This window comes from Monodon monoceros, unplaced genomic scaffold (assembly GCF_005190385.1).
Source record: "Monodon monoceros isolate NGI ecotype Baffin Bay Population unplaced genomic scaffold, NGI_Narwhal_1 Super_Scaffold_13, whole genome shotgun sequence".
Taxonomy (NCBI): Eukaryota; Metazoa; Chordata; class Mammalia; order Artiodactyla; family Monodontidae; genus Monodon; species Monodon monoceros.
In genome coordinates this window covers 28302477-28315902 of record NW_021703769.1, presented here as the reverse complement: position 1 = coordinate 28315902, position 13426 = coordinate 28302477, and positions in this window count along the sequence as shown.

Here is a 13426-nt window from a genome sequence, read left to right as displayed (position 1 = left end):
GTCACTGTTCCAGATGAACCCAGCCTTTGAGTCACCTCAGCCCAGAACTACATGAGTGAATAATAACTTCCAGGTTATTCCAGCCTCCAGCCATTTAGGTTTTCCCATTTGAGACCCCAGATTTCATGCAGCAGGAACAGGTCATATGTGCTATGTCCTGTCTGAATTCCAGCCTCCTAAGAATCTGTGAGTATAATAAAATGGTTGTTTTATTATGCCACAAAGTGTTAACATGTTTTTTTCTTTATACAGGAGCAGATAGCTGGAAAAGTAAGTATTGTTATTATTATCCCATTTTACAGATGAGGTAACTGAGTTTCAGAAAGATTAAACAACTTGATCCAGGTCCCGTAGGCAGCCAATGGCAGAGCCAGTATCTGGACCCAGGTCTGGCTAATTGCATAGCTTGTTGTCTTCCAATTATCCTAGATACCTCCTACTGAGTTAGACCCCTTGACAAAACCTCCCAAGCCTCCCATTACTGTTCTTCAATCTGGAGACCATCCTTGACAAATCTAGAGTTCAGTGACTAAGATGTGGTTAGAAAAACAGCCTTTATGAAACATCTGATTCACATTCTTTTCAAATAATTGGAAAATATTCACTCTGCAATCAGTTCTTTCCTTATTTTATTTTCTCCTCCACACCCCCAGGCAGGAGCCAGATGCATCTGCCAAGCCTGACAGATCTGCTCCTCCTCTCCCCACACCACCCAGTGCACAAATACCCACTGACCCCCATTAAATCCCAATCAGGCTTGGAGAGAGCTGATTCATCCCCCTCCCCTGCCTTCTGGGAAGAGTTAGGGATGAGCAAATCACTTATTGGAGTAATTCTGGGAGCTGAGGCAGAGCCGTGGCTGGAAGCCACCCACTAACTAGAAACCCAGGACATCAATCAACCAAACTGATTTTTCCGCTGCCGCAGCCATTTAAACAGTTATCTTTGCTTGGGGCTTTGTCCAAAGTTACTCAGCTAGTGGGTTCCTGGGTGATAAGTCACCGCAGCCTCATTCCACTGTCTCTGTGTCCTGGGGCTGCCTCTTTACTCACTTCTCAAGAGGGGTTGAAGTTCATTTGTTGCACTCTAAAAAGAATAGAGCCTGCACGGCTTGCGCACAAGTTCTGGTTATAGCAGGAAGATGAAAAAGGAGCCAGAAGTCTGTTGGGATATTAATACAGTACTTCTCGTTTGACGCCCTGCTGAGGCACGGGGAGGACGTTTCAAATTCATTTCATAACGCCCCCTGCTGGTATCCTTTCTCAACTACTGCAGATGCCTGATCCCGTTTGGGGGTGGGGGGGGTGCAGGGAGAGGGGAGCCCTTATTCCACACCCACCTCCTTCCCTCATTTTACATATGGGGAAACTAATGCCAGAAAGAAAAACGGGATTTACTCAAGGTTGGGATTTACTCAAAGTCTATGTTAAGGCAAGAACTAGTCTCTCTGTGGCTAGAACTTTTTTGTAGGACCCAAGAATGCCCAGCACATAGTAAGTGCCTCTGATTGGCAGTTTAGCGTGAAATCTGAAAGCCCTGGTTTCTAATCCAAGCTCTGCCACTTAATAGCTGTCACGAGAAGGTAGTTTTCCCAGCCTCAGATTTCTCATCTGTAAAATAAGGGTAAAAAGACAAAGAGTAAAATGGGATTTTGTAAGAATTCCTTCACACATCCATTCAAAAACTACTGAGTATCTGCCATATACCTTGCTGGGCACTTGGAATGTAACAGTGCATAGGACATTGCAGTAACTGTTCTCTTTGAGGGTGGTAGTCTAGTGAGAAAATTAGATGACATATGTGAATGCACGTATGTGAAATTCAATTGTTGGAAAAGAAAACATTTTCCCTTTGATTCTTCCCACTTTTCAAGTATCAGAAGACTTGGGGCCTTGCCCCAGCTGTGTCAGTCTAGGAATGTTGATGACTTGAAGAGATTAAGTTATTTGAAGGTCAAGACCACATAAATCTTTGTATTCTCCAGTGTGCCTGGCCCCAGGATGTGCTCAGTCAATATTTGTTTGGCTCCATGTGTGCCCCAAATTCTGGCTCACTCTGCCTCCCGGCTGCCAGCAGATTTCTGTCCGTGGTACTGAAAAGCAAATTCCTGCTTCTCAATATGAGGCAGCGCAGGTGCTGAGGCAGAAAATGGAGCCCAGGGGAAGTGAGTAGAGAGGGGAAGAATGAGCCAACTTTTCACTGGCTAATAGTGACATCTTCATTTTGTCATATCTTGGAATTCAAAGCTGATGTTTCTTTTTCCAGCTGTCCCCACTTGCATTTCTTGCTAGCTGGAAACACTGCAGGTATAGGTTAATAACCACACAGGGTGATAATCTCTACAATGCTGGGAGGTACTGGGAGCCCATAGCCCTATAAAGTCCTATTTTAAAGTGTTGTTGAAAATTTGTGGGCCCCTTTTCCAGCTTATTCCTGGGCTAGGAAAAAGCATCAGTCATAGATGCCTCCCCCAGCTGATTTCATCCATGTCTATCACCCGAGAATGTGGGCAGATCTGAGTCAGAACTGGCTATGGGGAAACCAGAGAGGTAGGGCCTGAGATTCACAGTCTGGAGTTGGGTGAGTTCCAAGAGTTCATTTTGACCAGTATTTCATGTGATAATATGTTTGTTCATTCATTCATTCTATAAATATTTATTGAGTGCCTACCATGGTCTGGCACCATTATAAGAACTCCAGATACAGTCAAGTACAAGAAAGACAAGGTAACTGACTTCTCAGAACTTACATTCCAGTGGGGGAGACATAAAATAAACAAATGTACAAATGAGTGTGTAGTATAATTCCAGGCAAATGATAGATAATAATAGGAAATGCTCTCTTAGATAAGATGATTATGAGAGACCTCTTTAAGGAGTGACATTTGAACATAAATGTGAACTAACTGAAATAATGAGACATATAAATATTGGGGAAAGGCAGTGTTCCAGGCAGAGGGCACAAGAAGACCAAAAAGATGTGGGAAGAATATAGCATGTCCAAGGAACAGCAAAGAGGCCAATGCAGATGGAGCAGATTTATCAAAGAGGACATTAGAAAAGGATGGGTAAATACACAGGGACCAGATCTGTGTCTTGAGGAGGACAAAACAAGATGCTCAGAATAGAAGAAACACTTACAAAATGACAGTGACTGCTGCACCTGCCATGGATAAACCACAATAGTCTGGATGCCACCAGGGACACAAGGATAATTAGAGCTCCTGATTTATAGATCTCACCATGTCTAAAGATCTAATTAATGGAGGCTAGTGGGAGTTAGTGATGTACTATTTATTCAGCCAACATTTTCTGGGTACCTACTATGTACCCAAAGATCATTGTTTTTTTGTTTTGTTTTGTTTTTTTTCACAGAACGTCCAGACTGAGTTTATCACAGAGTTAGTTATGTAAGAAAAAAATTTTGATAAGGAAAAACATGACATTTTGTTCTTCTTAAAATAACAAGGACTTCTAATATCACAGCTTTGGTTTTGCTTCAATAATGCGATTCCTTGTATTTTATCGTTACTGCTTGGGAATTTATTTTTTAAACATCTTTATTGGAGTATAATTGCTTTACAACGGTGTGTTAGTTTCTGCTTTATAACAAAGTAAATCAGTTAGACATATACATATGTCCCCATATCTCTTCCCTCTTGCGTCTCCCTCCCTCCCACCCTCCCTATCCCACCTCTCTAGGTGGTCAGAAAGCACCGAGCTGATCTCCCCAAAGATCATTGTTTAATACTAGTCTTTGCTCTAGGAGCTGAGGAGAAGAGGGAAGGAGTCAATTGATGGAACCAGAATGTTTAAAGGCAAGTAAGAAGCTCCAGATAGCAGAATCTCAGGCAAAGCCACTTGCCTCTGATTTCTATCTGCTCTCCAATAGGGCCACTTGAGAGACAGGAACAACACTGGTCTAGAGTAGGCTGCACCTTAGAAATAGGTACTTTAGAAAAGCACGCCCACCACCGAGGTTCAGTAACAGGAGTGAAGCAGTGTGGGCTACTTTCTGCCAGACGGCACAGGGAAAGGAATGCACATTCCAGGCATCTTTGCTAAGAATATGAAGTAGTTGGAATTTCCTTATCATCCCCATAAGAAGACTACCAAGTCCCCAGCAAAATCCTGCCAGACGAGAAGAGTCCCTCCCTCACTGGTCCTAGGTTGCAAGGAATTTTATACCCTGGCCTTGTTGCTGCACAGTCACCAGCATCTTTGAGATTTTGGCAGAATAATGTCTATTCATCTGACAAATGAGAAACTAAAGCTTGGAAAGTTTAAGCAACTTACACAGGGTCACAGAGTGCTTAAGGGCTAAAATAGGACTCAGCCCCAAATCTGTCTGACCCCAGAGCCACTTGCAGTACAATTTTTTCTTGGATCTCAAACATAAAGTTCATGTTTGGCTTTTTAAAAAATGACCAGTCCCCCGCAGAGCTAACTTTGATAATGGTAGCGCCTGATATCTCTGCTTCTTCCACGGTACAGTCTTATTTTTAATCTCTCTTAATCCTCTCAACAATGTTGGAAGGTAGCAGTGATAAGAATACTAGCAAAGCACTTATTGAACACTGAGTCTGTAATAGGCACTGTCGTAAGCATTTTACATGTATTAATTTACACTTGCAAAAACCCGGTGAGGTAAGTGTCATTATTATTCCTATTTCAAAGGTAAGAAAATTAAAGCCCGGAGAGATTAAGTAACTTGCCAAAGATCACACAGCTAGTCAGGGGCCGAGCCAGGCAGTCTGACTCTGGAGCCCTTGCTCTTAATCACTGTACTTTGTTGACAAAGTAGCTGTTACTCAGAGAGGTACGCTACATAGTCCAGAAATGGTGATCAGACTCAAGCCCGGGATCAAACCCCAGCATGTTTCCACTACTCCACACTGTTTTTCTCAATGGTAAAGCAGAAGAAACGAGAGAAGCTGTTTTGAGACACCTCCATAGAGGCACAGAGTGATTTAACACTGCCAAGGAGCCCTGCGGGGATTTTACTTAAATGATGATCTGCACTGCACTGCTATCTGATATTCCCTCCCACTTACTTTTCTCAAATGCGGAAACTGCATTTCTCCATGCACCCTCCCTGGCACGTAAATGCTTCACCAAGGGAGCTGAACTTTTCTGTACGGATTTGGGGTGTTCAGAAAACTCTTTTTTTTTTTTTTAATATATAAATTTATTTACTTATTTATTTATTTTTGGCCGCACTGGGTCTTCGTTGCTGCGCGCGGGCTTTCTCCAGTTGCGGAGAGTGGGGGCTATTCTTCCTTGCGGTGCGAGAGCTTCTCACTGCGGTGGCTTCTCTTGTTGCAGAGCACGGGCTCTAGGCGTGCAGGCTTCAGTAGTTGTGGCGCAAGGGCTTAGTTGCTCCGTGACATGTGGGATCTTCCCACACCAGGGCTCAAACCTGTGTCCCCTGCACTGGCAGGTGGATTCTTAACCACTGCGCCATCAGGGAAGCCCGAAAGCTCCGTTCTTAAATGCCATTACTCCAGGGACTTGTAAGGATGACTCAGAGAGAGAGAGGCTATAATGGAAAATTAATTATTTTATCTGAGCTGGATCCCAGGCTGAAGACTAGGAATTAGACTGATAAAGGCCCTTCTACAAGGGCTGTGGGGAGCCCTGAGCTGTTGCTGACCAGTTATTCAAAGGGAAGTCAGAAACAGGGCCTCCCAGCTGCCCTTCCTGCAACTTTCAATATTCCTGGATGTGCCACAGAACTGGGGGAGTGAGGTGTGCATCAGAGGGTTTATTTGCATGTGTGCTGCTGTGGTTACTCTGTGTGTGTGTCTGTGTGTGTATGAGAGAGAGAGAGAGAGAGAGAGAGAGAGAGAGAGAGTATGTGTGGAAGTGCTGGCTGGTGAAAACAGTCTGTGTACGTGATTATGTTAGTTTGTGTGTCTAACTACCTGTCCATTCCTGTCTGTGTGTGTGTACTTCAGTGTGTGTTTGGTGTGGCTCTATGCGTGTGGGCCTGAGGATACTTGTGGGTCTCTGGGTGTATATTTCTGAGGACCTTTATGAGGGGAGGAATCTTGATGTGTAGTTGGAAAATGATAAGTGTCGGTGGGCTAGGAGGATGCAAGCAGTTACAGGGCAGGTATTTTGATGCTGCTGTGATGTAGGAGAAGAAAAAGAAATGAAGGTTAAACCACTTAAAACCTTTAAAATTTTTTCCTCTTGAACTGGGGAAGATTATCTACTATTAATAATAATAATAGCAGTTTATAAATGAACAATAGTATTGTAGAACTAGTCATACTAGCTCCATTAGAGAGTACTTACTCTATGTCCTCTTACATATATTAGCTGGGTTCTTGTCACAACTCTGTGCTACCACTATGCCCCGGCTCATAGAAGAGGCAGCTGGGCTCAAGTAACTTCCCTGGGGCCATGCAGCTGGGAGGAGCAGAGCCAGGAAGAGAGCTCCGGTCTGACTCCAGAGGCTGAGCTTTTCCCACCTGCCTCAGCTCCAGCCAAGCCCCAGCCCTGGCAGGGTGAGCCCCAGAATGTGAAGCAGAGCGATGTGGTGGCAACAGCTGAGTTCTAGGTCCAGCTGGCTCTTCCGTGGTTGAGCAGCCTTAAGACAGTAGCTCCTCCTCTCTGGACCTCAGTATCCCCATCACTAAAATCACAGTTTGGATTCATTAGTCTGGTGGGTTCTATCCGCTCCGACCGTGTGGGCCACGGGGCAGCTGTTTTGTGGGTGGCTCCCACGCCACCTGGGGAGTGTTGACCTGCAAAAAGGCTCAAGGCAGGGGGCGGAAGAGATGTGTGTCCGTCCGGCCTATGGCACTTTTCTTCTTTCCTTCCTCTATGCGGCGGGCGCGCCTGCTTGGTCCTCAGCTCCCAATCCCACCTCCTTCTGCTTCTTTATCGTGTACCTGCCTGGACTGCAGAGGTGAAAACTATTTTCCCTAGACTCCTGTGCAGCTAGGGTTCTGGGTGCAAATTAACGTTCTGCCAATAGCTAGACTTGTGTGCGACCGACGTGATGGAATGAAATGGAGGCCGTCTTGCCGCTGCTTTGGCCGCTTCGTCCAGCCAGAGTAGTCATGGGGGTGTGGGGGTCCTGCAACAGCATCTCAGGGCCCAGTGCCTACCCCCGGGAGTGCTGAGAGGCTGGCCCCAGCTTCCAGACCCCTGGGTCATAAGGTGGTGGTGGGTTCGTGAACGCACGACAGGCAGGGGTTGCGTCCTGTTGGTCTGCTTTCTGGCTGTGTGGCTGGAGGCCCTGCAGTGCTCTGGAAACGCTCCCGGAGGCCCAGTCTACTCCTCCAGCAGTTCCATACCCACCTCTCCCCCAGCCAACACCTATTAAAGTTTCCCAGTTCCCTATGTTGAATCTCTTTTTGCTTATAAAAGCCAGGGATGTCTCCTGCTTCTGCAGTGAACCTGACCCATCACCACGGCACACTCCTACCCAGTCTCCCAAACCCAGCCTTGGTCTCCAGCTCCAGGATGATTTCCCTGATCCACCAGGCTGACTTGGGAACCTGTCCTCTGTGATTCCACAGTCACCCTTATCTCAGACTTTCCTACGTGCTGCTGAAATTACCTGTTTGCTTTCTGTCGTCCCCTCCAGACTGCGGCCCCCGGAGGCAGGGACTGGGTCTTCTCAGCCATGCATCTCAGTGTTGAGCAGAGAAACTGGCCTCTGGCAGCTACTCTGGGAGCGTTTTTGTGGAATGAATGCAGAAAAGGTAGCAACCTGTCAGTTCAAGGGGATTTAGGAGAAACTGTGAGATTCATAGATTGAGAAGAAAAGCAATTTAACCTTCCCTTTTGGCAAAAAGAAACTCCCTTCTTAAGAGCTGTTATTAGGAACCATGTGTCTGGTGGAGCTTGTGGGTGATGAGGGGCAGCTCTCAGATCAAGGGTCTCGTTTCAGGTCTAATATCTGGGATCCCCTGGTGGACCTCTCCTCCTGCTGGTGCCCAGGCTTCTCTGGAGGAATTTCAGAACTGATGGTTTTGCGGTGGCAACTTGATGAGGGAAAACAGCTCTGGCTTTTGAGGCAAACAGTCCTGGCTCTACCACTTACTGGCTGTGCGACCTCAGGCAAGTGACTGCACTGCCCTGAGCTCAGTTCCCCATTTGCAAAGTGGAGTTAATGACACCTACGTCATAGGGCTGTTGTGAGGGATAAATGAGGTGTTTTAGGGAAAGTACAATACCTAGCACCCAGCAGGCACCTGGTACACGGTGGCTGTGATAAGGTTTCAGTGATTTGAGATTTAAGGCTTTTCCCTTTTTCATGTGGGCAGAAACATTTCCCATCACTGACCTCTTGTTGCACTGTGGCTGAGGTCAAGAGGGGGCCCCGTGTGTGGTCGTGAACGTGAGGCCTGTAGTTCAGGATTCAGAACGCAGTAAACAGGTGTCCATTCTTGCCAAATGCTGGTTGGGTTCTGGTTCAGGACCTGTTCCCAGGTGGCTGGAAGTGACAGAGGAGCATCCTGGGAGATGTGACACAGCAGAGGGGGCTCACACTTTGGAGTGCAAGTCCTGGCTTCACCCCTAATGTGCTGTGCTACGTGGGAGCTCACTTCACCTCACTGGGCCTCAGTTTCTTCACCTGCAAAGTGGAACTTACAGTGCTTCCCTCAGAGGGCTGCTGAGAGCTTATTAAAGACCATTTGTACCTGTTCCTGGCATCGTGCCTGGCACAGTGAATAATGGCATTTATGCATGTGTTGCTCTTGGGCATCAGTGAGGTAGGAGTTCACAGCGTGGGCTTTGGCATCAGATTAACTTGAGCTTGGGTTCTTTTCCATTTGAGGGCTGTGTGCCCTTAGCTGAGTCACTGCATCTCTGAGTGTAGTGTCTTCCTCTGACGGAAGAAGGCAATAACACACTCACCATGGGGGTTTGCTATAAGGATGAGATGACATAACACATGGAGGTGACTCAGCAGGGTGAGGGGCGTCAAGCAGATGTGCGAAAGCTATTAGCCACAGTGATGAAGTTCTGCTGCCAGCCGAGGCAAAACAGGAGAGAACGGGAGGTTTGGCCCATTGGGAAAGGGAAGTTCTCTCCAATTGCAGTTCATCAGCTCAGCTGTTGGTATCTGTCTGCACTCTTGGCTGAGAAAAGGAAACACAGCTTTCCCTCTGCCTTCTCATTGCTACTGGAGAGCTTTCCTCCACCAGGAAAACAGGCACCTGCTTCCCCAAGGCCTTTCCTGCCCCCTCCATCTTCACCATTTTTAAGTGTAAAATTTAGTATCATTAAGTACATTCATAGTGCTGTGCAGCCATCATCGGTCTCCATTTCCAGAACTTTTCCATCATTCCAAACAAAAACTCCACGCCGTTTAAGCAATAACTCACTATTTCTACCTCCTCCCAGCCCGTAGTAACTTATTTTCTACTTTCTGTCACTATGAATTTGACATAATGTTTCGAGGTTCATCCATGTTTTAGCAAGTGTCAGAACTTTTTTCCTTTTTATGGCTGAATAATAGTCCATTGTATGTAGAGTACATTTTGTGTATCCGCTTATCTGTTGGCAGACGCTGGTTTGTTTTACTCTTTTGGCCATTGTGAATAATGCTGCTAAGAACATCGTTGGACAAATATCTACTTGAGTCCCTATTTCCCATTCTTTTGGGTGTACACCTAGGTGCAGAATTCTTGGGCCACATGGTGGTTCTATGTTTAACATTTTGAGGAACCACCCAACATTTTCTCCACAGCAGCTGTACCGTTTTACGTCCCCCATCACAATGCGCCTGCCCTCATAGTTCACACTCCACCAGGGCGTACAGGTGATAACCAGACAAACTGATGTGTCGTATCAGCCAGGGACAGATGCTGTGAAGATAAATAGAGCTGGGCGAGGGATCAGGACTGCTGGGGCAAAGGGTGGGCAGGGGGTCTGCTTGAGGAAGTGACATCTAAGCCAAAACCTAAATGAAGTGATGGACTGAACAGGAAGGCAAGGGGTATTCCAGATGGAAGGCACAGCACGTGCAAAGTCTCTGCAGTAGGAACGTGTTCGGTGCGTCTGAGGAGCAGCAGGGAGCCAGGGTGGCTGCAGAGCAGTTAGTGGGCAGGAAGCAGAGGTGGGCAGAGAACAGGACCTACAGGTGAGGGCTGTGGATCTTATTCCAAGTGGGATGAAAACCACTGGAGTGTTTTAAACAGGGGTGTAGTATAACCTGAGTTAACATTTTTGAAAGAACCTCTCTGGCTGCTGAGGCCACAGGGCTGGGGTAGTCATCCAGGAGAGAAGTGATGGGGGCAGCCCCGGGCGACGGAGCCACAAACAGTGAAGATGTGTGCTGACTTGGATGTGGGGCCAGAGAAAAAGGGCGGTCAGCGATGACTTCTCCTCAACTCTCTTTGCTGCCAGGCCTTTGCCTGAGCTGTTCCCTCTGCCCAGAATGCCCTTCCCTCCTTTTGCCTGGACAATTGCTACTCCTGCATCAGTTCACCTGGCTCTCACCTCCCTGACTCTGCTCCTCCCCAGGCCCCCACTGGGCTGAGTTGGGAGCCCTTCTTCTGTGTTCCCACAGTGATCCCAGTCTCCTTCCAGTCCTGTACTCATAACTCTAGGAATGGCCTGTTACTACATCTGCCCCCCAACCCGGACTGAGTATGAGAGAGAGAGAGAGGGAGAGAGAGGGAGAGGGAGAGAGAGAGAGAGGGAGAGAGAGAGAGACAGAGAGAGAGAGAGAGACAGAGAGAGACAGAGAAAGAGACAGAGAGAGAGAGAGAGAGAGAGAGAGACAGACAGAGAGAGACAGAGAGAGACTGAGCATTGCTACATCTTAAGCACAGCTTCTGACTTCCTCTGTCCCGTGGGGGCCGCACACAGATGCGGCTCCCATAGCCAGCAGCTGGTGCAGGTCCTCTGAGAGCCGCACAGGGCACACTGTGGCGTGAAGACTGGAAGCTGAGCAGAGGGTGGGGACTAAATTCCTAAATTCCACTGGAATCCTCCCGAGTGAACCACATCAGCTGTCCCCACCTTCCAGTGCAACAGGTGGATAAAGGAAATACACAGATCTTTGTGAATGAGACGGAACCAGGGTGGGGAGAAGCTGGGAAGCAATACAGCTCAGGTTGGGGCACAGCCTGGAGTCCATGGGCTCTGCCGTTTTCTAGCTGCACTACTTCGTACCTTCACGCAGCCTCTGTCCCTTATCTGTAAAGCGGGGTGGGAACCGCATCTAATTGCAGGGTTGTTGGGAAAATCAAGTGTGTTAATAACCGTGAATGGTTGACAACAGGGCCTGGCATGTAGGGGGGCCTTAAGAAAAGCTGGCTTTATTTTTTCACTTGTCTATCTTCTGCCAAGTTCTTCCTTATTCCTCCCCAACAGAATGGTTTGAGGGCTGGTGGTTTCAAATACCTCCTTCTCTTCAGCCTTTGCTTTTGGTTTGCATCAAGATCTCAATCAGAGATGTGTGCCCTGAGGAAACGGCAGAGCTCAGGTTAGTCCTGACCCTGCATGAGGCGGGTGCCGTCCCCCTGTCTCCAGATGACTCGGGGGCTCAGGGAGGCCAGGAATCCACCAGTCACTACCAGGTAGTCGGCGGGGGCATTGGGATTCGAGCCCAAGTGAGCTTGTTCCAGTTCTGTGGTTTCCTATCCCACGTGCTGCTGCTGTGGGGCCGGCGACGTGACAGAGCATCGCCAAGCCTGGAGGGGGTGAGCTTCAGGATGAACTCCTCTAGGAGTAGGGGAGAAGGCTGTTCCTGGCCTTGTCCTGCGTGTGCGTAAAGGACATTGCAGAAGGAAAGGAAAAGCAAGTGAATGAGCCATTTGCTCTTATGGCTGACAATAGACTCGGGGGTGAAGGATATGAAACATTAATGACTTAAAGCAGGATTTTCTGCAGCATCTCTACACTTGCTGTTTTTACTTCTCTTTATGATGAATAATAGTCAAGAGAGGCCCTACGCCTCTATTCTTCCAGTGCCTGCTGGCTTCCGGGAATGGGTACCCCATATCTTAGGGCCTTTCTCTATTCGAGGTTATTACCAAGAGCTTATAGAGGTAGAGGGGAAGAGGAGGTGAACAGTAAGGAGGACAGAGAGCCGCTGGGGTAAGGATTTGGCTTTGGGGGTTAAGAAGCTACCCCAGTTCCCAGATCCCCAGGTGGCAGTGAACACTCTCTAGCCAAGCCCTCTGGGTCACCAGGAAGGGAGGTGGCCTGAGGTACGGCCAGGCACTCCCTGAACTGGGGCCACGGCCACGGCCACAGCCACGGCCAGGTACTTGGGGTCTTTGCCTCTGCCTGTCAGACCCTACATGCTGCCTGGGAAATGGGACAAGGAAGGAAAGGGGGACAAGATCAGATCCCAAAGAGTCCTCTCTGGAAGGGAGGAGGGAGACCTCATCTCAAAGCTGGAGGGGGATGTGTGGGAGCCGAGCTTTGGGGCCCGAGGGGCTGCGTTCAACTCCTTCTCCCTCTCTGTGTGTCTGGGGCCTCCCTGAACTTCAGCTGCCTGATCGGTTTGAGGATGCATTGTGGTATGCACACCACCTGTTGCTTGTTGTGAGTATACAGTGAACCGTGCAGAAGTGTCTGAAACATAGTAGGTGCCCAGTGAACGGCCCCTTGCATCTTCCAGCTTGTAATGAACCAGGTGTAGAGAGAGGACGATGCCCCGGAGAAGCGTGGTGCACCAGAGCGGGAATGACGTTACTGATCATCAAGACCAACGGTCATGGAACACTCATCACGTGCTGTGTCGCACGTCCTCTTGTTTCAGCCTCACAAGATCTAGATACTGTTATCTCCACTTTACAGATAAGCAGACTGGAGCTGAGGCTGGAAACTTGTCTATGGTCTCTCCCCTGGTGAGCGAGAGCTGGGAATCAAATCCACATCCTAAATAGTGTAGCCTCTGGTATACTGGCCAGGTGGAGGAACATTCCCAGACAAGGAAGGGTGAGGGAGTGAGCAGGGTCAGATGAACCTGGGTTTGGATCCTCGCTTGGTGACTTACTTGCTGTGTGTCTTTAAGCAAGTTTCTCAGCCCTCTAGCCTCTTTTTCCTCATCCGCAAAATGTGAATAATATTCACTACCTGGCCAGGTCACGGAGATTAAACCCAGCAAGGTTGGCTAACTGCCAGATGCAGCATAGGTACCCACGAAATGGGCAGCCCCTGCCTGACTCGTGAGACAGCCGTGCCGCCCGCCATAAACTGCTTATCTGCTGTTGACTGAGGGGAGAAGCATGTTCTCTTCCAAACTCAGAGACCCCCCTATGTTCTGGAAGGTATTTGTAGCCATGAAGAGTGCAGCCTTCAAGCTGCTGCTGGCATGGGGCCAAGGTGCACACGAGGGGGGTTTGCCTCCCCGCCTGGAGTGCGTGCAAACGCACATCGTGGCCCAGATTTTGAGGAGGATTTCATGATATTCATTCTGTGTTGCCGCCAGAGAAAAGTAAACCGCA